Source organism: Sarcophilus harrisii, chromosome 1 (genome assembly GCF_902635505.1).
Source record: "Sarcophilus harrisii chromosome 1, mSarHar1.11, whole genome shotgun sequence".
Lineage (NCBI taxonomy): Eukaryota > Metazoa > Chordata > Mammalia > Dasyuromorphia > Dasyuridae > Sarcophilus > Sarcophilus harrisii.
The window spans coordinates 329,935,383-329,961,972 of NC_045426.1; the positions used below are offsets into that span (position 1 = coordinate 329,935,383).

Consider the following 26,590-nt stretch of genomic DNA (forward strand, 5'->3'; position numbering starts at 1 on the left):
GATTTTAAAATTCCATAATGAAATTTTATTTCATATTAAAATTTCTTTTAATGTTCAATAGAACAAAATAACAATATGCTGAGTCAAAATCTAAGTTGACTGACATGATTCTTTGTACACATACAAGAACAATAATTTTTATATCAGCTCTTATTTCTAATAATGCTTTTCACATACTAAAAAGTTCATTATTAAATGAAAAAAATAATAAATGAAAAATTATGGCTTTTTAAATAGTATAAAGTATCACATAGGTTAAAAGTGATTATTTTATTGAAAGATGATATCAAGTCCCTGGCAACTTAAAATTCTATTATTCTAATCAGAAAAAGATGAAACAATCTATCTAATGAAGAAAGGATATAAACATTGTACCTCAAGTAGAACCATATGCAATGATCCTTACAAGTCATACATGGACTTAGAAAAGCACATTTTAACAGTATTTATGATTACTGTATTTTTATTTATTTTGTTAAATATTTCTCAATTACCTTTTAATCTGATTCACTTCACTAGAGTACTGGACTCCACAAACTGCATGTTTGACACTTTTGCTTTACACTATTTCAACATTTCAAACACAAAGCACTAAAGTCAGGAATGAACTTTTATTAACTGAAAATTAATCTATATAAGGGAAAGCATAAATTTCTTATTATGGATTTGGTAGTGGAAAACTGGCAAAGAAAGTGATAGCCCCAGGCTCCATAATAAGAGACCTTAAATGAATTAGTTCTGAACCTGTTTATTGACTCATCTCATTAATTCTCAAATAGGTTAACCTTTTATAATCAATGGGTTACTAGCCTCAGGGTGAAAAACAGATCTAGAGCTGTCACTTGGTTTTTAACTCTCAAGAGACCAAATCACAAAGTACCTATTAGGGTATCTGCTTTTATTAATTCAACATTCAACAAACATTCCCTGAAATACCTACTAGGTGGAAAAATCAAATAAATATGGTAGAAAGGAATGCATGTAGAACATGGGTTGGACCAGCTCTGTAAAGGCCTTTTACCAAAAGTGAGATTTGAACTGAAATTTGAAGGAAACCAGTTTATTTAGCATGAATAGATACATTTTCTAATAGTTAATATCAATTAAGAACAAATTCACAATTTTTAAATCAGCTATACCAAAACATTAATTCTTTATGACACATCTTACTCTATTTGGGGAAAATATCAATAGCAATGACAAAAAAGACAACAGTAGTTAGACTAAATAGGCATGGCAAGGGATTTTAGAGATTTGGTCTATCACTAGCTAGGAATAAAATAAACAACTGCTTCCTAATGCAAAAAAAAAAAATGTTAATAATGACAAATATTTGTCTGCTGCTAGGGTTTAAAAATATTATCAGATGGACATAGCCCTCTTCAACAATGAGATGATCCAAATCAGTTCCAATAGAGCAGTAATGAACTGAACCAGCTACACCCAGCGAAAGAACTCTATGAACCAATACATAGAATTCCCAATCCTTCTATTTTTGTCCGCCTGCATTTTTTATTTCCTTCACAGGAATTGTACACTATTTTAAAGTCTGATTCTTTTTGTACAGCAAAATAACTGTATGGACATGTATGCATATATTGTATTTAATTTATACTTTAACATATTTAACATGTATTGGTCAACCTTCCATCTAGGGGAAAGGGTGGAAGGAAAGAGGGGAAAGGTTGGACCAAAAAGTTTTGCAATTGTCAATGCTGAAAAATTACCCATGCATGTATCTTGTAAATAAAAAGCCATATTAAAAAAAAATAATAATAAGATCAGTGTTTTAGTTCTAAGCCCACAGGGAATATCTAACAAACAGGAAGATATTACCATGATCATTATTATTTTAAAACATCAATAAACTTCTAAGTAACTAATATCTATTATGCTTCCAACACAGTTGGTAATGGTAGGGAAACAGAAAAGAATAGTATAGTATGGAAAAGTTGAAGAGCTTACAGATCAAGCACATATTGATCAGAGACTGTTAGCTAAATTAATTGAAGTCTTAAAGGCCTCAGTTTGGGCTTCTCCAGAAGCATGTGATTTTAGATAAGGTCTGGACTACATTCCATTGTCCAAAGAAGGAAGCTATACATTCTACTGCATTCCACTGACCAAATAGGGGAATAGAGACTTATGTGACCAATCAGACCATATAGAGGGTGGGATTTTGGGGGTTCTTTGTCTGAAATGTATAAAAACTGTAAACATTTTCAAGGGACTGGCTCTCTCCTGCTGTGAAATTTGGCTCACAGACCAGGATGGGATCTGCTTTTCGAGATTTTAATAAATAATTCTGCTTAATATGAGTGATCTCTAAGTAGTCAATTTGGGTAGGTCTCTTCGTCCCAAACAGCATGATCCCTATCTTTAAAAAAAAAAAGCTACCTTATAATTCATCTGAAAATTATACACGAAATGAAAACAAGTACAATACAAAGACTACATATAAAATATAGTAAATCCCTTTGCAAATTGGTGCTTTCTTTCTCACCTTTCCCTCTTCCTTCAAGTATACTCTATCCTTTAATTATCCAATATTTTGCCCCTTTTACCTTTTGCCTTAATATGCCTGATTAGAATCCCCTTTACCTTTTTTTTTTAAACCTTTTTTTCCACTTCCCAGTCTTTAAGGTTTAACTTGATGGCAACCTCCTTAAAAAAAAAATTTTTTTTTTTTTAAAGAAAATCAGAAAACTGAAAGATACTTCAAAGTTCCAATTATTCCTAGGCTGGCTTATCTGATCTTCCCCAATATGCAATGACCTTAACTCCCTCAGGTCTTATCTAGCACATTGTCAACACTCCTCTTAAGATATGGGATGAGTCAGTATATATCATATCCTCCTAATAAGTTCCTATAAGTGCAGGAATTTTGACTTATCTAAAGATTTTATCTGTAGAGCCAATATTTGAAATAGATCAGGCTCTTAAAAATGTTCAAAGTCATTTACTACAGCAAATATAAAGAAGATAAGGATAACTTGTCAGTAGTATTTGAAAACAAATGACTAGCATATGTTTTACCTTGCCCAATAATCTCCAACTAGTTTTGTTTCAAAACTTTCTTACAATATGGGACTTGACTCTGAGATTATCTCTTGAAGGGCAGCTACATTAGTAGAATATGAGTTCTGAAAGAGAGGAATACATTAACTATGGGCTTGATGATGAACTGTGCATCTAGTACTGTTATCTGACAAGGTACAACCAGTCCAGCTTTTTTTGGAGAGTTTATCATAGTCTCAAAGTAATGGCTTTTCCTGCTGATGCAAAAACGTTAAATTGTACAGGCAATCTTTAGCAAGGAAGTACAAATACCTAAAAAATCTGAAATACCTGGCATCCTGACATAAGTAACATAACCACAGGTTTTGAGATTTCTATCACCAGTTGGCTAATCATTTTTCAGTTTTTCTAGTCCATTTCTAAATGTGTAAAATTTATTTTGTAGACCATTATCCTAAGGAAAAGATAAAGGGAAAACGAATCCTCCTACACTCTATTTAAAAAAAAAAAAAACTTCCATAATGTGCAAAACCTAGTTTACTTGTCCTCTGAAGTATTTAAATAAGAGTAAAGTATACTAGCTGCTTCATGCACGTCCCCCCAGTCTCTTTCTAAACTGTTATTAAAGTACATCAATATTTAATAAGCATTATTAAGGAATATTCTAAGAGCATTAATCTATTTCTAAAATATGTATATAAGGAAGTGAAAAAATATTTCATAAACAATTTTAAAGTATCAATAGTTGAAATTAGTTGGTCCCCTGAACTAAAATGCCCAAAATTACTCTCCAGGTAGAGCTAGAGCTATTCTGTTGGTGCCGTTCTATGCCACTGGTAGTTTACATGGTATTGGGAAGCCTGTTAACTTTCAGTCTAAATACTACTGACAGCATTTAAATGCATTTTTTTTTGGTCTGGAGAAGAGAGTTAAGTTACTTAGTTTCCATGAATTTCAATTTCTTCATTTCTAAAAAGAGTTTGTTCTGGGCAAGGATTGATTCAGAGTAGACAGATGGTTCGGGTTTAGGACTAGAAGAAAATGAGGCCCTAACAAGTCATATAACTTTTTTTTTTCTTAAGTGCTGCTTTATCGCTTTGGGGAGCTTGGAGACTTAAGTGAGGACCAGACCATGAGTGCAGAATTTCACATATTATTATATTAAATCTGACTGAAGTGTTGGTTTGCTTTACTGAACTGCTTTTCCCCTCTTTCTTGTTCTTTGATATAAAAAATGACTAAGGGAGAGATGCAAGGAAAGCCTAAATGCCCTCTTTTGCTTATCTACAACTTCCTTTTATGTTCTATCTCATTTATAACAACAATGTTAATACTAATATGATTGACATCAAGTCAAGCACTGATCACTAGACAGGGAGCTTATGTCAAATGCATCAATTTAATTAAGTAATGTTATAGATAAGTCTAAAAACTGCATTCTCTAATCTCAACACTACAACAGTAGAAGGGACCAAGCAAGACTGAGGGCTAAAAGTAACTGTCTTGAATAGAATAGTCAACTATAGCAATCTAGTGTTTGACAAACCCAAAGATCCTAACTTTTGGGATAAGAATTCATTATTTGACAAAAACTGCTGGGATAACTGGAAACTAGTATGGCAGAAATTAGGCATGGACCCACACTTAACAACGTATACCAAGATAAGATCAAAATGGGTCCATGATTTAGGCATAAAGAACTAGATTAATAAATTAGAGGAACATAGGATAGTTTATCTCTCAGACCTGTGGAGGAGGAAGAAATTTGTGACCAAAGATGAACTAGAGACCATTATTGATCACAAAATAGAAAATTTTGATTACATCAAATTAAAAAGCTTTTGTACAAACAAAACTAATGCAAACAAGATTAGAAGGGAAGCAACAAACTGGGAAAACATCTTCACAGTTAAAGGTTCTGATAAAGGCCTCATTTCCAAAATATATAGAGAACTGATTCTAATTTATGAGAAACCAAGCCATTCTCCAATTGATAAATGGTCAAAGGATATGAACAGACAATTTTCAGATGATGAAATTGAAACTATTACCACTCATATTAAAGTGTTCCAAATCACAATTAATTAGAGAAATGTAAATTAAGACAACTCTGAGATACCACTACACCTGTCAGACTGGCTAAGTTGACAGGAAAAAATAATGATGAATGTTGGAGGGGATGCGGGAAAACTGGGACACTGATGCATTGTTGGTGGAGTTGTGAACAAATCCAACCATTCTGGAGAGCAATCGGAATTATGCCCAAAAAGATAAACTGTGATTCCCTTTGATCCAACAGTGCTACTCGGGCATACCCCAAGGAGATATAAAGAAGGGAAAGGGCCTGAATGTGCCAAAATGTTTGTAGCCCTGTTTGTGTGGCTAGAAACTGGAAAATGAATGGATGCCCACTTGGAGAATGGGGGTAAATTGTGGTATATAATTTTGGAATATTATTTTCTTAAGAAATGAAGCAGGATGAATACAGAGAGGCTTGGAGAGACTTACATGAACTAATGCTAAGTGAAATAAAGAACCAGGAGATCATTATATCTTAACAACAATACTGTATGAAGATAAATCTGATGGAATATTTTTTGAAAAGAAATAATTCAGTTTCAATTGATCAATGATGGAAGAAGAGCTACACCCAAAAAAAAAGAAACTGGGAAATGAATGTAAACTGTTTGCATTTTTGTTTTTCTTCTCAGGTTATTTTACCTTCTGAATCAATTCTTCCTGTGCAAAAGAGAACTGTTTGGTTTGCACATATATTGTATCTAGGATATCCACATATTAATATATAGGACTGCTTGCCATCTAGGGGAGGGAGTAGAGGGAGAGAGGGGAAAAATCGGAACAGAAATGAGTGCAAGGGATAATGTTGTAAAAAATTATCCTGGCATGGGTTCTGTCAATAAAAAGTTAATAATAATAATAATAATAATAATAATAATAATAATAATAATAATAATGTAACTGTCTTTGTTTCAATGTGTTGCCACTGAGTGAATTAACCTGTGAAAGCTGTTTCATCAAATGGAAACAGTACCCTAAAATTGAGTTAGGCACAAGGCCTGAGTTTCATGTTCTCAGGGATGACATGTCTTCCAGGGGGAATTTAGCTTCCTCCCCAGTATCCCTCCCTCTGTGTACTAACACATTAGCTCTAGAACCAAATAAGGCAATTTGTTACTCTTTAGAGATATAATTGGTTTAAACATACTTCCTTATTTGTGACTTGGACCACGAGGTCATCCATTCTGGTCAGAGCCAAGGTCCAGCCTATGAGTACTGTTATCCAAGACTTGTATATAATTCCTTGCTTGCTTTCGGTAGCCCACCTCTCCTCACTGCCAGACCGCCCTGTAAGATGCCCAGTTCTCACAAGACTTGCCAAAAATGAACCGCTGTTGTTTTTCTACTTTGAGATATCTCTGAAAGACTCTTGCTTCTGACGGCAAGCTCCACCTGGTTTTAGAAAGATCCCTTGCAGAGGGACTTGTAGGAAAGCAGAAGTTTAGACAGAATTCCAACAAGATCAAAATTAAAGTCTGGCAAGTTGAGTCATGTACATTACATGCATATAACCCAGGCAGTCTACCAGAAGTCTGGGGATTCATTTAGTTCTTTACTGAACTCAGGAAGTGCACTGACAGCTTCCAATAGCTGAGGCAGAGAACCCCAATGGAAAAAAGCTGGTAAGAAAGCCCCAAGAGTGACTTAGAGGGAGAGAGTAACCTTTCCTATTAAGCTAAGTTTGGTTTATTCTGAACTTGGAAGGTGTGATGACCTTTGCAATTATGGTAAAGAAACAATCTAAACCAGTGCAATCAGAGTATAGGAATGAGGTACCTGTAGATAGTTCATTAGGCAATTGATTACAGAATTGGGAATTACCAAAATACAAAGGAAAAAATTTTTTAAAATGATTAAGTACTGCTGCTTTGCATGAGGCGGAATGGATATTAGAGGTGGCACTATGTAGCCAAGATTCGGCTCCTCCAAGGATTGGATATGCTAAAAGTTAAATTTATATGTTACCGGCAAAAAACTGTTTAATCTGGAGGAAGCCACCTATGTGGCTCTCTAGATGCCGGGAGTTCAGCAGTTGGGAAAAGACAAGAAGAAGAAGGAAGAACCAAGACCTCACTCTTGGAATCCCCTCTCAGCTCTATCACCTAACATAACCTCCCCATTCCAAGGCTGCTACAATGCCTCCTCCTGAGGCAGAATTTGAGGAGAGGGAAGGAGATCTCATAAATCTGAAGGAATTTCCACATGGCCCTTTAAGGAGAGAATTAAGACAACTTTTCAAAGAGCAGGAAAACTTAGTTCTAGAATCAAAAGCTTCTGGTATGTTCCCTTTAAGGGAGGTGCTAATGGCACAGGGAGATTTGGGGTATGTGAATGCCCCCCTTAGCACAATAGAAGGGAAATTAAGTCATTGATGAAGGACTCAGCAGGTTTACCAGATCAATTTTGGGACCCTAATATATATATACTTGGAATGAGTTGATATCTATATTGAACATACTTTTCTCCTCTGAGGAGAGAACTTTGGTAAGAAGAGACATCATGGTTGAATAGGAAATGAGACATCCTCCTGTGGCTGGAGTAGTACCCACTAATCAAAAATATCCCAATCAGGATTCCCAGTGGGATCATAATAATAAGACCCACAGAGGCCATATGCAAGAGAGATTAAAGATGCTGTGCCCAAATCACAGAACCTTAAGAAAGCCTTTGGGATAATGCTGGAGAAAAGATAAGTCTCCTTCAGTATTTTTAGAAATATTAAGAGAGTGTGAGGAAGTACTTGGAATTGGACTCCTTGGATCCAGACAATGAATCCACACTAAGAGTACATTTCATTATCAACTCTTTGTTTGTTATCAGAACAATAAACTGTTAGGGGACCTATTGGAAGAGGCAAATAAAGTCTAGGTAAGATGAAATGATGAGCGGCAGAAGCAAAAGGCAAAAATTATGATAGACAATTAAGGTTATGAGAGGCTCACCCAACAGTCCAAGATGGTGGGAAAGACTTTCAAATAGAGGAGGTCATCAAGGAAGGAGAGTGCTGGGAAATTGGGGGGAAAAAATATTAGGCGTGCAGGAAGAGGAGACACATTTTGAGAGACTGTCCTAAGAGGAAGAGAGGGGAGAAAGCATACTCCATTGTGGAATTAGATGATTATGGAGACCAGGGATTCATAGAGCAATCCTACCCAGAACCCTTGATAAATTTAAGGGACCCATGAGGAGAAGGTGGAATTCTTGAGAGATAATAGGGCTATTCAGTCTTCTGTAATTTACTTTCCCTCTGGGACAAAATTATCAAAAGGAACTCTTATCATTTCAGGAATAAAAGGTGAAATTTTTCCAGTACCCTTTTCTGAAGTCTTACAAGTTCAATATCAGAAAATTATTGTCCAAAGCCAGCTGCTTCTGATTCCAGAGGCAGGCACAAACTTACTGGGAAGGGACCTAACTACTAAACTGGCTATTCAGCTGATTCCATGGGGATTTCAAATTGTCCCAATCAAGATAAGGCTTATGAAGGAGGAGGAGAAACAGATTGACCCAGAGGTTTGGGCCAACCCCTCAAATAGAGAAAGAGTCTGATGACACCACTAAAAAATTACGTTAAGAGATCCCACTGTGATGGCTTCGGTAAGACAATACCCTGTATCTCTAAAGGGGAGAAGAGGGCTTCAGACTATTATACAAGGAATATTGAGGGATGGACTCCTGGAACCTTGCATTTCCCCCTTCAACACATGTATACTACCAGTTCATAAAAGGGATTGGACATATCAGTAAGTCCAAAACCTGAGGGAAGTCAACAAGATTGTTCTACTCTCTCACCCAGTGGTCTCTAATCCATATCCTATTCTAGGTAGAATAAAAGGAGAAAGTAAATGATTCAGTGTCATAGATCTAAAGGATACATTTTGGGCTTGCCCCCAACATGTTAAAAGTAGGGACATTTTTGCCTTCGAATGGAAAAATCCAGATATAGGGAGAAAACAAGAATACAGGTAGTATGTTCTTCCTCAAGGATATACTGAGTCCCTAAACTTATTTGGGCAGGTCCTTGAGGGCTTTCTGGAAGGATTCAGGGCCCCCTTGGAAAGCCAGGTATCGACTGCAATATATTGATGACCTATTGGTGATCTATTGGAGTAAGAGAATCAAGGCCAGCAAAGTTACAATCGACCTGTTAAATTATTTGGGATCAGATGCTATGAGTGTGTCACAAAGTAAGTTACAATTTGTTGAGAGAGATGGTGAAGTACTTGGGACACTATCAGTGATGAGCAAAAGAAATTAGAGCCAGCTTATATCCCAAAGAGATCATAAAGAAGGGAAAGGGATCTGTATGTGCACGAATGTTTGTGGCAGCTCTTTTTGTAGTGGCCAGAAACTGGAAACTGAGTAGATGCCCATCAATTGGAGAATGGCTGAATAAATTGTGGTATATGAATATTATGGAATATTATTGTTCGGTAAGAAATGACCAACAGGATGATTTCAGAAAGGCCTGGAGAGACTTACACGAACTGATGCTGAGTGAAACGAGCAGAGCCAGGAGATCATTATATACTTCAACAACAATACTATATGATGACCAATTCTGATGGACCTGGCCATCTTCAGCAATGAGATAAACCAAATCAGTTCCAATGGAGCAGTAATGAACTGAACCAGCTACGCCCAGCAAAAGAACTCTGGGAGATGACTAAGAACCATTACATTGAATTCCCAATCCCTATATTTTTGCCCACCTGCATTTTGGATTTCCTACACAGGCTAATTGTACAATATTTCAGAGTCCAATTCTTTTTGTACAGCAAAATAACGGTTTGGTCATGTATACTTATTGTGTATCAAATTTATATTTTATTATATTTAACATCTACTGGTCATCCTGCCATCTAGAAGAGGGGGTGGAGGGAAGGAGGGGAAAAATTGGAACAAAAGGTTTGGCAATTGTCAATGCTGTAAAATTACCCATACATATAACTTGTTAATAAAAGGCTATTTAAAAGAAAGAAAGAAAGAAAGAAAAAGAAAGAAAGAAAGAAAGAAAGAAAGAAAGAAAGAAAGAAAGAAAGAAAGAAAGAAAGAAAGAAAGAAAGAAAGAAAGAAAGAAAGAAAGAAAGGAAGGAAGGAAGGAAGGAAGGAAGGAAGGAAGGAAGGAAGGAAGGAAGGAAGGAAGGAAGGAAGAAGGAAAGGAAGGAAAGGAAGGAAAGGAAGGAAAGGAAGGAAAGGAAGGAAAGGAAGGAAAGGAAAGAAAGGAAAGAAAGGAAAGAAAGGAAAGAAAGGAAAGAAAGGAAAGAAAGGAAAGAAAGGAAAGAAAGGAAAGAAAGGAAAGAAAGGAAAGAAAGGAAAGAAAGGAAAGGAAAGAAAGAAATTAATTAGACCCAGAACAAGTGGCTGGCATTCTCCAGACTCTATTTCCAAAGAATAAAAGAGAACTTAGGAAATTCTTAAAACGGTACATCTGTACCGTTTTAACAAAACTTATGTATAAGTATTTATTGCAAGAAGTGCCAGATAAAATAAGAGTGGGATCCAGAGGGAGAAGTGGAGTTTAAGAAATTGAAAGAAGTACTTAAGACTCCACCTGTGCTGGCTCTCTCCACTTTAGAAAAGCTATTTCACTTATTTGTGAATGTGGATCAAGGTGTGGCTTTAGGAGTCCTTGCTCAGATCAGGGGTGGACAAAGGGGACTGATAGTATTTCTCTTCTGTTGTGGCAACTGCAATTCCGGTGGAAAAGAGTAAAATTGACTTTTGGGGGAAGTCTCATTGTTAGTATTCCACACCAAGTCTGAAATATCCTTAATCAAAGGGCAAGAAGATGTCTTACTGATTCCAGAATTCTTAAGTATGAAGCCATTCTCCTTGAAAAAGATGATTTGATTCCGGCACAAGATCATAATTTAAATTTTACCTCCTTAATTTCAGGAGAGAGCTGTCCTACCAATTGTGTAGACTCTATTGACCTCCAAACTCAGGAGCAAAAGGACCTACAGGAATCCCCAATTCCAGGGGGAGGGGAGGAAAAACTATTTAGAAGGTGTCATCTAGCATGGTGGAGGGAAGAAAAATCAATGAATATGCAATAATAAATGGTGATAGTTACTCCCTAGTTGAGGGTAGTCGATTATCCAACTTGTAGTCTGCCCAGAATTGTGAACCATATGCTTTAAATCAAGTCCTAAAACTCCTAAAAGGGAGAAATGGCAATATCTACCCTGACTCCAAATATGCTTGAGTGGTGGCTCGTAATTTTAGAAAGATATGGGAAGAAAGGGGAATGATCAATAATAAAGGAGAGACTTGGTATATGGTACCCTGATCTCTCAAGTATTGGAGAATTTAGAATGGCCAAGAAATACAGCAATAATTCATGTGAATGGCCATTAGCCTGGACAATTCTTTGAAGTGTAACTGTCTTGCTGATGAAGAGGCAAAAAGGATGGGATTTGTGGAACCTGAGGCCCCTGAACAATTGTTACCATTAATTACCTCTTTTCCTCTGAATCATCCTTCCCCATTCTTTACCCCAGAAGAACAAAAAAAAGGCTTTATCTTTGAGGATGGAAGATCAGGATGGTCAGTGGTATCTCCCAGATGGACAAGAGGTACTGACTAAGCCAGGTATTCAACACTTGCATCAGGACAGTCACTGAGATGTCCAAAACCTATGCGATGCCATTCTCACAGTATGTATCTGCTGATCTCTATACCTTAGCACAACAATCAGTGGAGAGAGCTGCCTTGTGTCAAGGCCTCTCTATGTCAAATTCCTAAAGGGGAGAAGTCACCATGCCTTAAGCCATTCCAAAGCATACAGGTGGACTTAACTGGGTTGCCCCCAATAGGCCATCTCAAATACCTACTGGCCACAGTGGATCATCTGACATCTTGAGTGGAAACATTTTCCTTGCCCTGAACCACCATCCCAGTGGTCTGCAAGGTTTTTTAGAGCAGATAATTCCATGGTATGGAGATGGTGGAACAAATTGATTCAGATTAGGGAACACATTTTATTGGTAGGGTTCTGCACCTTCTTACACAGGCCTTAGAAATTACCTGGGAGTTTTATACTCCCTGGCAATCGTCTTCATCAGGAAAAATGGAGAGGATGAGCCAGGAAATAAAGAGAAAACTTACATTGCTGATATTAGAGATTTGATTACCCAGGACTAAGTATCTTCCTCCAGATATGCACTAAGCCCCAAATGGATATTGGGCTGTCTTCCTATGAATTTCTGTTCAGGAATCCATACCTGGGGAGGGAGAATTGGGACCCTTTGTGTAATTCAAAGGTCAGATTCTTAAGAGATTATGTATCTGCTTTGGCAAAATACCTCCATATTTTACAGACTGAGGGACTGATTGCCTAAACTCCACCTTTGGGCTTCCTGTATATAAATTCCAGGCTGGGATTTGGACCCTGCTCATATTAGCCTGGAGGGACCTTTTCAGATCTTTCTAATCTCAGACTCTGCTATTCAGACTTGGAAAAGGAAAAGGAAAAGGATTCATCATACATGAGTAAAGAAGTTTGTGGAACCTAGTAAATGAACCATTGAACCTTCTTCCACCCAGGACGATCAAAAAATATACCTGAGGCGTAAGCATCCCACTGACTTGGTACATGAAACCTGAGCCATTACCCAACTCTGTAAGACTGCTGATTTTTCTCAATATTGCCATTCCTTTTGTTCTGTTAGTCATATTTGTATTAGGAATCTCTGCATTTCTCACCACTACCCTGCATAATCAACCCATTTCTTTTTGTAACTCATGTCACAGTGTGGGGATTCCCATAGTCATGGTCAGTGCTCTCCTTTTCATACCTTTTGCTTACCCTCTTTCCCTTGATTTCCTCAGGAGAACAGCTTTGAACAACTAATAGAAACTATTACTAATACCTTCAATTTGACCAACTGTTTGGTTTGTGGTAGACCTCAGCAACTGGAAAAATGGCCATGGGTACCCAGTCTCCTTGAACTGCATTAGGTCTTGAGGGAGTAAGTGGAAGCTTATAAGAATAATACTGGATTTTGGCAGTTAAATCAGGAACATAATTGGCACCTAGCCAAAGAACAGGAGAGCTTATTAAATTATTTGAATCAAACTGGGCATGCACCCCCCAGGACTGGGTCCAAGCTAAGAATAAGTCACTGTAGGTAGACATACTCCCCAAAGGAAACCATATAATCAATTGCTCCCAATACTGGCCATTCTTTAATCCTATGCACATATGATGTTATTCCCAACCCTCCCATATTTGGAAAACATGCCAAATTAAAAGAGAAGGAGAACAGGAAATAGTGACCTGTGAGTTTCTATTGGGCATTATTCCAGGAATCATTTCAGAGTGGGAAGATCATAGCTCCACATTGGAGGCAAAATCTGACCCCAAGAACTCTGGTTCAATGTATAGGGTCTGGGCAGGGAGAGAAATGTCTAAAGAAATGTCTAAGAAAATACTATACTAGGGACTGGAAGTGGCAAGACAAAAAAGGAAAGAAGAAACATTTCCCTAGCTTTTTGGAGTAAATAATCTTCCTTGCAAACTTGGGAAATGCTTTTGTTAATGGACAGAATCCATCAAACTTTGGAACTGTACCTGGCACAAAAAAAGTATCAAATTATGGATATGGACCCCTTGGGGATAATACCCCATTCTATTATTCCCATCCAAATGTAAGGGAGATGTTAGAAATGGAAGTTTGAACATAGTATGTTGTTGCCCAAAGGAGGACCTGCTATAAGGAGACATTATTGGATCTGTGGCCAAATAGCTTATACTCATCTGCCCACCAAATGGGCTGGAAACTGTTACATTGGGGACAATCAGGCCAAAATTCTTTCTTCTTCAAGAACAGGAAGATAAATATGTAGGCAACCAATTATACAATGATTTGAAGAGAACAATGTGGAACCTTAACACTTCTACTGTCCAAACAGCAGATGCCAATGGTTGGGAAGATACATGGCCACCAGAAAAGATCATTCAGTAGCATAGGATGGAAGTTGGGGATACAGGACCCCAATTTATGTACTAAATTAGGCTCCAGACTATAGCTGAAATAATAATTAATTAGACCACTAAGGCTCTCAAACCTTTTAACCAACCAAGCTACACAAACTAGAGAAGCTGTCCTACACAGTATTGGATTATCTTTTGGCCAAAGTTGGCTCTCAACATGCTGTATAAAGATTGATAATAATGGGCAAGTGGCAAAATATATAACTAAAGACATCAGAAAATTAGCACATGTCCTGATTCAAACTTGGACTTCTCTATTTAACACTTTGTGGTGGTCTTAGATTGAAGAACCCTGGTAAAAACAGGTTTTGTGGTTTCTCCTAATAGCCCTCAGTGGAGTTATTCTCCTTTCTGTATGTCTCCTGTGCATGATTCAACTTATTACCAATATGGTTCAGAAAACTGTCTAAAGAATGATTATAAAAGATACAGTCAAGGGATCAGTGTGATTGATGGTGCTCAAGAGACAAGGATGGGAATGGGTAGCCTGGGAGGATGGCAGACCCTGAAAGTGAAGTTGACCAGAAAGTTGAGGAAATGTATAACGGTTGGTGTAAAAAGCTTTCAAAAGATAACATAAAAGGGAGGAATTGGGTGAACTAACCTGTGAAATCTGTCTCACTAAATGGAGAATTAGGCCTAAGGCCTGAGTTTCATGTTCTCAGGGATGAAATGTCTTCCAGGGCAAATTTAGGAACCTTCCACTCATCCTCCCCAATATCCCTCCCTCTGTGTAGTACCACATTAGCTCTAGAACCAAATAAAGCAATTGGTTACTCTTTAAACATACTTCCCTATTCATGACTTGGACTGCGACACCATCTACTCTGGTCACTCAGAGCCAAGGTCCAGCCTGAGTATTATTATCCAAGGCTTGCATATAATCCCCTGCTTGCTTTCTGTAGCCCACCTCTCCTCACTGCCAGACTGCCCTGGTGGTAAGATGCCCAGCTCTCATGACACTTGCCAAAAGTGAACCGTTTTTGTTTTTCTACTTTGAGATACCTCTGTTTTAACTGAGTCAGTAGTCTCTGGCCCAAACCCCACAATCAAAATATTGTTTAGTGACCTGACTACTGATAGTAAACCTTTTCACATGTATTTAATCTGGTCTTCACAGAAAATATATGGCCTGTTGCTGAGATGGTACTTGAGGTCTTTCAATCAGTAGAATCTTTGAAATATCACTGGCATAAGCTTTGAGAACTTAGGGTTACCTACAAGCCATGGTAAGGCATCACAGCAGACTTTGTGAAAGACATGTGACGGATGCAGGCATTCTAATACTTTGTACGCTCTAAACATATTCACAGTATTTATATTCTTCTAGTAATTCTGGGTACAAGATTTAGCCATATATCATATGACTTAAAGATTACTTCAAAAAATAATGAATTATAGTCTATACAACTGGATGCATGTTCTCATTGATTAAATTTCCCATTATGACTGCCAACATATATGTAAAATAATAAAGAAAGGAAGAGTAGGGGGCTATCAAGCACCTGACTTTTGCAGCTATCCTTTTGCACCACAGGGTATGATTTGGAAGCATATGGTCACTGCACTGACAATCTTTCTGAGTTTTAACAGATGGTGCTCCTGTAGCTTTTTTGGCCATTTGTAATGTCACTTATAGTAATATTAGACCACTTCATTACGTAAGAATTAAAAAATTAATGGTTCCTTGAAGTATTTATCACATTTTTTTCTATGAGTTGTGCCACAGATGTCAAAATAGTCACAAGTGCAATTAAGATTGATATAGACAAAAATCACAGTATATATTTTTGCTTTTAATACAAACATTTTCAAATACTAATGTAAGTAAAGGGAATATTTTTGCTAAGTGATATAAATAAAAATGGAGCAACTACATTTTGTGCTTTGTAGGATGAAAGGGTATCATTTCCTTTGCATAGAAAGCCATCACTCTCAATTACCTGAGCACTCAAAACCATTTTAAAACTAAATCCCTGACTTATTATAAATGACTAGTTGCTTGAAAAATGATTATTTTATAGAAATATATAATCTTTCTTCAGAGATGAAAGTATAATTTAGTAAGAAGAAAAAAAAATCACTACATAAGAGCAAATCTCTGCCACCAAAAGACAGACATCAAAAGCATATTTAAGGGTAGACTTTAAATAAATGTTTTTATACTGTCTCAAACATTCATATAATCTCTGCTGACATACTATCACCGTTGAACAGATGGGGTATAAAGATATAATTTTTTGTTACTCCCAAGTGTAGGATACATACATGTGATATTTATAGAACATGTACATGGTAACCATTCACTTTTTTCAAAGTCAACAAATATCTATTCATTCACTATATATTGAATGAACAAAGCTACACATTGAGGAAGATATAAAATTTAGACAAGAGAAGGCTTCTTATTCTAGAAGTCTAATAGAAGGATAAATACACACACACACAACAACAACAACAACAACAACAACAACAATATAAAATAATATAGGCAGAAGAAAGGTATAAATGTGAAGTACAAGTGAAGGAAAAGATAATAATTGACTAAGGGAACAAGAAAGACTTTCAAGGAAGAGGTGATAACTTATAATGGGATCAAAAAGCATGCCTAGACAGGAAATATGTAAAAAAGACAAAAAGTTAAGTAGGAGAATGGATAGAGGGCCAGACCTATAGTCTAGATAACCCAAGTTCAAATCAAGTCTCAGATATTTACGAGCTGTGTGACCTGTGCAAATTACATAACCCTATTTGCTTCTCAGTTTCCTCATATGTAAAATAATCTGAAAAAGAAATGACAAACTACTCCAGTATCTTTGATAAGAAAACCCCAAATAGAATCAAAAGAGTCAGACACAATTTGACAAATAACAACTGAAGGCAAAAGAAACAAAGAAAAATCCAAGGTGTTATGTAACATACAGAAATTAATAATTTCATATACTAACATTTCTTTTTTTCCCTTTGTATACCAAAATGTTTATGCTTGTTGATGACTGTCAAAATCATAATAAAAGGGAAGGAAAGAGCTAACATAATGACAATTCATTGAGAACGTTGAATGCCAGTTTAAAAAGCTGAATTTTACTAGGCAACAGAGAATTACTGGAGGACCCTGTACAGAGTGATGATCAAATAGTACTCTGGCAACAACAGAAAGAACAACTGAAGGATGATCAGCTTAGAAAAAGACCTACTAAGGCAAACTGGATAGAATGCTGGGCATGGAATCAGGAAAACCAGATTCTTACCTCAGATATGGCTTCATGATTCTTACTAGTTGTTTCACCTTGGCTAAGCCACTTAACCTCTGTCTGCCTCAGTTTTCCTAGCTGTCAAATAAGGATAATAAAAGAACTTGTTTCTCAGATAATTGCAAGAATTAAATTAAATACTAGTCCCTAGCATATAGTAGGTACTTGATAAATTTTTTGCCCTCCCTTTTCCTTCTATTACCAGGCTACTGAAATTCTCCAGATGAGTATTAATAAGAGCCTATATTGAGAGGTTAAAATTGGAAGGAGAGAAAGAGGCAGAAGTAAAACAGATATAAAACTTGGTAACTAACTAGATATGAAAGGTGAAGACAAACGCAAAAATAATATCAACGTTCCAAATACATGATTAGGTAAACGATGGGTCCACCAACCCATAGTAAATAGTAAACTTTGAAGAAAAAGCCTATTCTGGAGAAATGATAAAACTATTTTAGATACATTAAGTTTGAGCTATCAACGGGATATCCATAATCTTGTAATTAAAAATAGAAGCCTAGATAGAACATAATTAGAGATAGAAGCCTGATGAGGAGAGGAATCAAATTTGGAGGGAGAAATTTGGAGTAATTGAAACTATGAGAATAAATAATGTCATCAAGGAAAAGAAAGCTAAGGATAAAAGTATGAAGAGCATCAGAATAAGGAAGAGAAAAAATAGGGGAGATTGAGAAGGAAAAATAAGAGAGGAAGAAAAAACTCAGATTTCAAATTACAAAGGGTTGTAAGGGATACATGAAAAGGAAGTGGGACCACTAAGTATAAGTAAATTTTCCACCCCAAGAAATTTAGCTGTGAATAAATGGAGAAATGGGACTACCATCACAGAGTTGCAAAGATATAAGGTGCCTAATCATCTTAAGTCACCTCTTATTTTACAAATGAAGAAACTATAGCCCAGAAAGATAAAATTATTTGTCCAACATGACCTCATCTCATCACAAGAGAAAGCATAAGACTTTCTTGTCCTTAAAGTATGCCAAGAAAGTATTTTTCATCCCACTCTGCACTTCCACAGGATGACAGATAATGCCTCATTAACTTCTACAATAGCATTTGCTGAGAACATAAAGTACTTTTACAAATGTTCGTTTTAATTATTTTAAAATCTAATTTTCACAGACTGAGAAATTAAGCCATTTTTTAATACTTAAATTTTATTTTAACAAAGCAAATAAACACAAACTTAAAATGGTATATAATCTTGGGAAAGAATTATGCAAAGATCACCACAAGTGATCTAGATCTGCTGATTGCTACTCTACAAAATGCGAACATTAGACCAGAGGACACGTAAGGTCCCTTATGCTTTAAACTTCTGATCCTATAATGTCTGAAAGTTAATACTTTCCAAGAGCAAGAAACTACACAACCCATAAAGAATAGACGAGACAAAGTATGTTTTAAACAAAAAACACCTAAGCATGTTTGCACACAGATGAGAAGAAATCAACAAAGGGGAGACTGGAAGCAAAGTCCCAAAAGAGAGTAAGTAGATGGGATGTAAACCAGTGACAAATTCTGAATAATTTGCCTTATACCTTAGTGATAACATATATAGTAAAACATTCTGGAATCCAAGTTAAAATAATTTGCTAGTCACCACGGGATACACAACCTACCCTCTCTTCAATATAAAATGACCTTAAAGTCATATTTCATACTAGTCTTCTCTTAGCCCAAGCTCATTCCTCCTTCAGGCTCCAAGACTCCAGTCATATGACAAGTCTCTCTTCTTTCAACATTCACTGTACCATCCTCACATCTCTCCAAAGCTCCTTGCACACATCTATCGAGATAATTTTCTAATCTTTTATCCCATCATTATCCTGCTGAGGAGCTTTAAGTGGATTACCAAAGCCTACTGAATCAAGACCTAACTGTTAAGCTTAGGATTCAAGAGACTTACACAGTATGACTCTAACCACCTATTTTTTATTTCCCACAACACAAAGGTTCAGTTTTATCTAAGTTGAATTACTCACTGTCCCTAACACAACTCGCATTCCCATTCCTTTTGTTCCTTTAACTCCTCTTTTTAAAAATCTTCTCATGCTCCCTTTCTTTGCCTATTCACATTTTAGTCTTTCTAATCCCAGTTCAACATCCATCTCAGTCCTTGATGGTTTTATTGACTACATTCAAAGTAAAATCCAAGAATTCTAGAACTTAATGTCATCTCAGGACCTCTTTATGCATGTCTCTTTGGAACCTCAAACTTAATATGACCATAATGAAAAACTCATCTTTCTCATTAACTCTGTTCCCTGCTCCCCACCCCAAGTCTAAAACACATAACAATGAACTAGATATCATCTAGCTAAATGTCCTCACTTCACAAAGAAACCCAGACCAACAAAAATTAGTGACTTGACCAGAAGTCATAGAGCTAATAAATGGCAAAACAGAAACACAAGTGCTAGGGTTTTTTAGCTTTAAGCCCAGTGATTTACTACACTGTACTACTCTCTCTTATTTTCCTATATTTCAATGGTATTTATTATCTAAACCTGAGACACATTTCTCATATTTTCATCTAAGCCTTATATTCCAAATGAGATTCTGAGCTCCTGGAAAGCAGAAACCAGTCTTCTACCTTGTATAATGCCTAGCACAGTATTTCACTCAAGAGTTAAGTATTTAACTGCCGGTTGAACAGAAAATAACTTTATTATTAAAAAGCTCAATTTCCTTAGTGAATATTTAGTGAAAAACCAGGCTGAATTACACTCATTAACTTTATTGCAGATTATTTTTTAATTTACTGATAAAATCTCCTATTATTGTAGATAAGATTAGATGATATGTACTAGGATAGTATAATTTAGTCAATATGAGACAGATTAAATAAACAAGCATACCACCAGAATAGTGAATGATCAATGGATAGATGCTAACCTGAAGCAAGGTGTCTAGAGGAATGCCACAAAGCTCTGCCCTTGGCCCTATTCTAGTCAACATTTCTATGAATGACTTAGGTAGATAGAGATAGGATGTTCTTCAAGTTTTCAGCTGAATGAAAAAAACTGAAACAGATAATTAACACTGAATAATAAAAAAAATTTTAATAGTCAAAATCCTTCCTAGAAACTAAAATCTAGATCCAAATCTAAAAGGGTAAAAATTTTAAAGTATCAATATGAATCCTTACTCTTAGATTTGGCAATTCAAGAATAAAATCATAGGATGGAGAAATATGACTGGACAATAGTTCATGTGAAAAATACTGACACATTGTAATAGATTGTAAACTCAATGAATGAAGAGTACAACAGGTCAAATTTTTAAAAAATTAATACAAAAGCTTTCCAAACTTCTTTACTCCATTCCCTAAACTATTCCTCTTTCTATTTCAGGGGGGAAAAATCCCATCTTCCTTTCTTACTTTAATATAGAGAAAATAATGGCCTAATTCAGATTCTATATTTCTCCTACTCCCCACTTTCATATATATCCTTATAATTCTTTGCTCCAAATTCAGAAGAAAAGGAGGTTCTTTTTTGTTAAGGTCAACAATTTCCCTTGTGTCATTGATCCCATTCCTTTCCATCCTTCCATCTTCTCTAGTAACTTGCTCTATATCACTTCCTTTTTCATTCTTGTTTAATCTCTTCCTTTCTTTCCCTTCTTTAATCTTCTTTCTTTTCGGATGTTTATCAATATCATCAGATCTCTCATCCTTAAATCTTTATATGACCTTGCCATTCCCTATCAATAATCTATTAAGTACCTATTATGTGCCAGGTACTGTGCTAAACCACACACACACACACACCACACACACACACACACACACAAAAGATGGTCCCTGGTTTCAAGGAGCATATAACAATCTGATGGGGGAAATCAACATGCAATCAAATAATCTCTCTCTTTACCTATTCATCTTATTATTTCAATAGTATCTCAATATCTCAATCACACATATATACACAGAGCAAGGTACACAGGGTAAATAGGAAATAATTAATACAGGGAAGTCACTGGAATTAAGAAGGGATTAGGGAAGGCTTCCTGTAAAAGGGATTTAAAGAAAGCCAAGGGAATCAGTAGTGAAAACTCAGTGATGAAGAGGGAGAGTTTCCAGGAAAGGGAGACAGCCAGAAAAATGCTGAGAGATGATGTGTCTTGTTTATGAAACAGCCAGAAGGCTAGTATCACTGAAATGAAGATGAAGAGTATGAAGAGTATGTGGTAAGGAATAAGGTATTAGAAGACTGGAAAGGTAAGGGGCTAAACTATAAAGGGCTTTGAATGTCAAAGCATTTTATACTTAATCCTGAAAGTGATTGGGGAGTCATGGGAATTTGCTGAGTAGGAGTGTGTGTGTGTGAGAAAGAGAGAGAAAGAGAGACAGACAGACAGACAGACAGACAGACAGACACACACACACACACACACACACACACACACACACATACATTAGGAAAATCACTTTGGGGGCTGAATGGAGGAAATAGATTGGAATGAGAAGAGACTTAAAGCAGGCAAACCTACCAGCAGGTTATTACAATAATGAGATGATCTCCACCAGAATAAAAGAAGAGAAGAAAGAATATTATAGAGATGTTGCAGAGGTGAAATAGACGGGTCTTGGCAACAACTTGAATATATGAGGTGAGAGATATTAAGGAATCCAGTACGACTCCTAGATTTCAAGCCTGAGGAATTGGGAGGATGTATTGCCTTTGACAGTAATAAATATGGTGGGGAATGAGGAAAAGGGTTTAGGAAGAAAGATAATAAATTCTATTTTGGACATATTAAGATATCTACTAAACATTCGATTTAAATATCTGAAAGGCCATTTGGAAATATGAATTGGAGGTCAATAGAAAATTTAGGACAGAATAGGTAGCCAAATTCCCAGAAAAGGATGGTCTATTCCCTCTTGATATCTTGGGGTTTATTGGCTAGATTTTTCTTAAGGACCAGGCCTTATACCAAAATCAATCAATAACTCATTAGATTATTGTTAGGGTCCAAAATGACTCAAATTGAACGCAAATAGCAGTCATTTCTTTTCTGTCCAGAAACCCTGAGGATGTTCCCCTCCCAGATTTATTATTATTATTATTATTATTATTATTATTTGGACTTCAGGTAAAAGAGGAGATTGTTTGCTTCAACTGCTATCCAGCCTTAATCATTGAAAGGATATAGCCACAGTCAAACTGAAAACTGTTGAAGAGTTCAGCTTAAAAAGGCCAAAATCTCTCATTGAATCCAGGGCCCTTTCCAGTCATCTTGATCTAGATCTAGCTACTGGATTCACAAGGCTCTGGAGGGGAAAGTGAGGCCAGTGACCTTGCCCAGCCCTCCCTCACTTCAATCCAATTCACTTGCATGTCATGGCTTCTCCTGCATGATGTTATGATCCTCTTTGAAAAAGAAGAGCAAACAACAGCAGCAACAATCTCCATTTAACTTTTGATAATTGATGACCACCTCTTTTTCCTGTTTCTCCAAGTCTTCCCCCCACTTCTGTGACAGTGATTTCTCCTATTTTTTATGATTCATCTCTACTTCCATTTTCTTCTGGTAATCCCACACAAAGGAAGGGTATCCCTTAAGAATCCAAACTTCTTTCTATAATCTCTCCCCAGGTAACATGGTCATCTCTATAAAAATGACTAAAGTTAATATGTTAGAACATTACCTAGTATTCTCTCTTCTGAATTACAGCCCTGTATCACTACTTCCTGGATATCTTTATAAGACATACCATTACTATCTCAAAGTTAATATGTTCCACATGGAACTCATCCTCTTTTCCCCTAAACCTTGCTTTCTCCTCTAAACTTATCTATTTCTGTCAAGAACATTACCATACTCCACCAGTCACCTAAGTTCCTAACTTGAGTGATCCCTTCTTTCTCATTTTTCACAACCAATCAATTGCCATTTCTTGTTGATTCTACTTCATTTTACTTCCCATATCTGTCTCCTTTCAAATCCTACTTCTCATCTAGAGTATTGTAAAAGTAAAGTATTGTAAATGATCTATCTACCAGCTTAGAGACTCTCTCTCTCTTCCAAACCATTTTCTACAATTATGAAAAAAAATCCTAAGGAAAAGCTCTGGCCATGTCATATCCTTCTCAAAAGTTTTCAATAGTCCCTCCCTCCCCCCATTATCACCAGGATAAAATACAAACTCCTTAAGTTGTTTAGGGTCCTAAACTGTCTGATATCAGTCAAACTTCTTTTCCAGCTTTATTTCACTTTAGCTCCCTGTCATATAGTGTAAAATCTAGGCATACTGGAATATTATCTGATCCCTGACCTCAACATGCTTTTTCCCACTTTCATGCATTTGTGCTTTTCAGGATTTTCTCTTTCCATGCATTTTGTATTTCCACAAGCTGTCCTTCATGCCTGAAATGTTCCCTTTCTCAGAATCCTTAGCTTCCTTTTATGCTTAGTTCAGCCTTTACCATCTCCGAAAGTAGGGGTTCGTAACCCAGGATATACGATTTTTTTTTACGTTTAGATAACTATACTTCCATATAATTTGCGTCCTTTGAATATTTTATTTTATCCTTTAAAAAATATTATTCTGAGAAGGGGGTCAACAAACTTCATTAAACTGCCAACAGGAACCACAACACAAAAAAGGTTAAGAATCTGTGTCCTAAATCCTTTGCTGATGTATCCAATTATTAATGTTTTCCCTTTGACAATTTTCTTGTATTTTCTTATCAATGTACATAGTGCATACTTACCCCACCTCTCATCCCAGGAAAGGGGATGGTTTCATTTTTGTTCTTGAGTCCCTAGCATGAAGTCCAGTAATTTGTACAAAACAGAGACCTAAAAAAGTTTGTTGAACTGAATTGGACAATGTTCAGAAAAAAGAAGGTAAGAATTCCAGGTTCTCAATTTTGGTCAGACCACAATAGAAGAAAGCACTATACTCAATTCTAAGAAATATATATTAAGAAAAATCTTGAGAAAATGGAACAAATTCAGAAAAGAGTGACTAGGGTAAGAAGACTTGACACCATAACAAATGAACTAAAGATAATTTTTTACTGGATGAGAAAAATGTGGGGGGTGAGAAGAAGTGAAAAGAAGGGGACATCCTACATTTTTTAATTAAATGGTTTAAGGGCTGAAATACAGAGGAAGAATTAGATTCCTTTATTTGGTCCAAGACAGAAGAAACAGGAACAATGTATGGAAATCACAAAGAAACACATTGCTTTAAACTTTCCAAAACTTAATAAAGAGAAAATTTCTTAATAAGTAGAGTTCTTAAAAGTGAAAGAGGACTTAGGAAATAGTGAATTCCCCTTATCAGAAGTCCTCTAGCAGAGACTAAGCATTGTTAAAGAATGTTACTGCAAAGGCAACTAGGTGGCGCAGTGGATAGAGCACCAGCCCTGAAGTCAGGAAGACCTGAGTTCAAATGTGGCCTCTGATGCTTAACACTTCCTGGCTATGAGACCCTGGGCAAGTCACTTACTTAACCCCAATTGCCTTGGGGGGGGGGGGGGGGGGCAGAAGGTGCTCATTTATGGTTTGAAGTAGGTGATCCCATGTTCCTTTCCTGAAATGTGACTCAATCTTCTTCAAGAGGTCTGTCAAGTTGCCATGGTCTAAACAAGAAGACAAAACCTTCTAAGAAACTATATCTGTCGTACAGTAGTTTTCCTGTTCAGTATTTTTCATGTTTTCTAATATTTTTGTGTTTAGAAGTATCTTTTTCATATAAAAGATATAATTGCCAGACCACCTCAAGACCAGAATACATAGGACAGAAGCAGCCTATGTGAAGTTAAAGAACTTATCTTCTATTTGTCACCAATCACTTCTCACTATGGATCTACTGTGGCTTCTCAAAAATAAATTTATAATGATTAGTGGCTAAAGTTAATATGTCACTAAGTAATATCAATTTGGAACAAGGGTCTATCTATGCAAACTACATTTAAGTTTATATCAAGAAGGTTGATACAGTGGAAAAGAAAAGGAAAGAAAAACAACTGGCTTAGAAGTCAGGAGACCTGGGTTCAAAATCTGTCTCAGACTTTTAATTTGTGGCCTTGAGCAACCTCCTTGCAGCATCAGTTTCCTCACATCAGTTTTCCACATACAAAATGAGGAGATTGGTCTCATGTCTCAGACATGGGGCTTGTGTTTTCACTATTGTTGGGAACTCCTGATAGGGAAACTTCCTCTTCCATAATCATTACTAATACAACAGATAGGTCTTTTAAGAAGTCCTCAATATTAAAACTATTTCCTTCCACAGGGACTCAGCAATGCTTCTGTCTCAGGAAGAACAATGAATGTTTCTTCCATTTTATTTAATAATTATATTTTACACAACCTTCATGTTTACACTGTTTTGATAACTTGTTTGAATTTTTATAATACTTTTCCTTTTAAAAAGTCAAAATCTTCAGTCACTAATATCTTAAGTCCTAGAGGGGAATTTTTATTTGGATTCCAGGGAAGTCCAGAGAGAATCTCACCCACACCAAGCTAAATTATTCCAACTGGAGGTCTCTTATAAACTATCTTTTTGCCTTTTAAAAAACTTTTCAAATATAAACAATACCAAAACTTAGTACACTGTAGCAGAACCAGCATAATTGCTTACACCTGATGGCTGCTTAATGTTAGCTCAACTGAATTGGCGTTTCTCAAGTGTCTCCCTATAAAATCCTGGGTAGGTCCTTTAACTTTTCTCATTCAGACCCAATTCCTCATCTGCAAAAAGAAGGAGATGAATGACCTGGTCTCATTCTGTTGAACTGATATTCTAATCTTAGCAAATACTCACTGTAAGTCTAAATTAAGTTCTTTAACTTCAGCCCCATTTCCTCATCTGGAAAAATGAAAAAGACAGGCAAGGTGTTCTCTAGGGTCCCTTCCAACTCTAACATTCTACAATTCCCGTAAGGCTAAAATACTTTCTAACTCAGTATTCGGGTAAATAACCACAGGGTACCTGTCCACTGTCACAAAAGGCCAGGCAAACTTTGGCCCGTTTCCAAAATTAATCTTGTCTAGGACAGGTCACCTAGGGTGTCATCACACTAAAGGTGTGTTTGGGAGCTATGGATTAACGAGGGAAGGTCCTCAACACCATGGGATTCGGAGAAGAATTAAAAATTCCCTGTGTCCCAGCAGATCCAAAGGCAGGGTGACTAGGTGAATGAAGACCTGGTTCATTCCCCCGAGCCAGAAAGAAAAGTGGAATTGGAGGTTC

The 26,590-nt window shown here is 36.4% G+C and overlaps 1 protein-coding gene across 2 annotated transcripts in view; it reads right to left on the bottom strand.

Moving 5' to 3' along the window:
• The window catches only part of ERP44 (endoplasmic reticulum protein 44), a 119,463-nt gene that overhangs the window by 91,833 nt on the left and 1,040 nt on the right, over window positions 1-26,590 (bottom strand). The gene's annotated exons all lie outside the window — the stretch shown is intronic.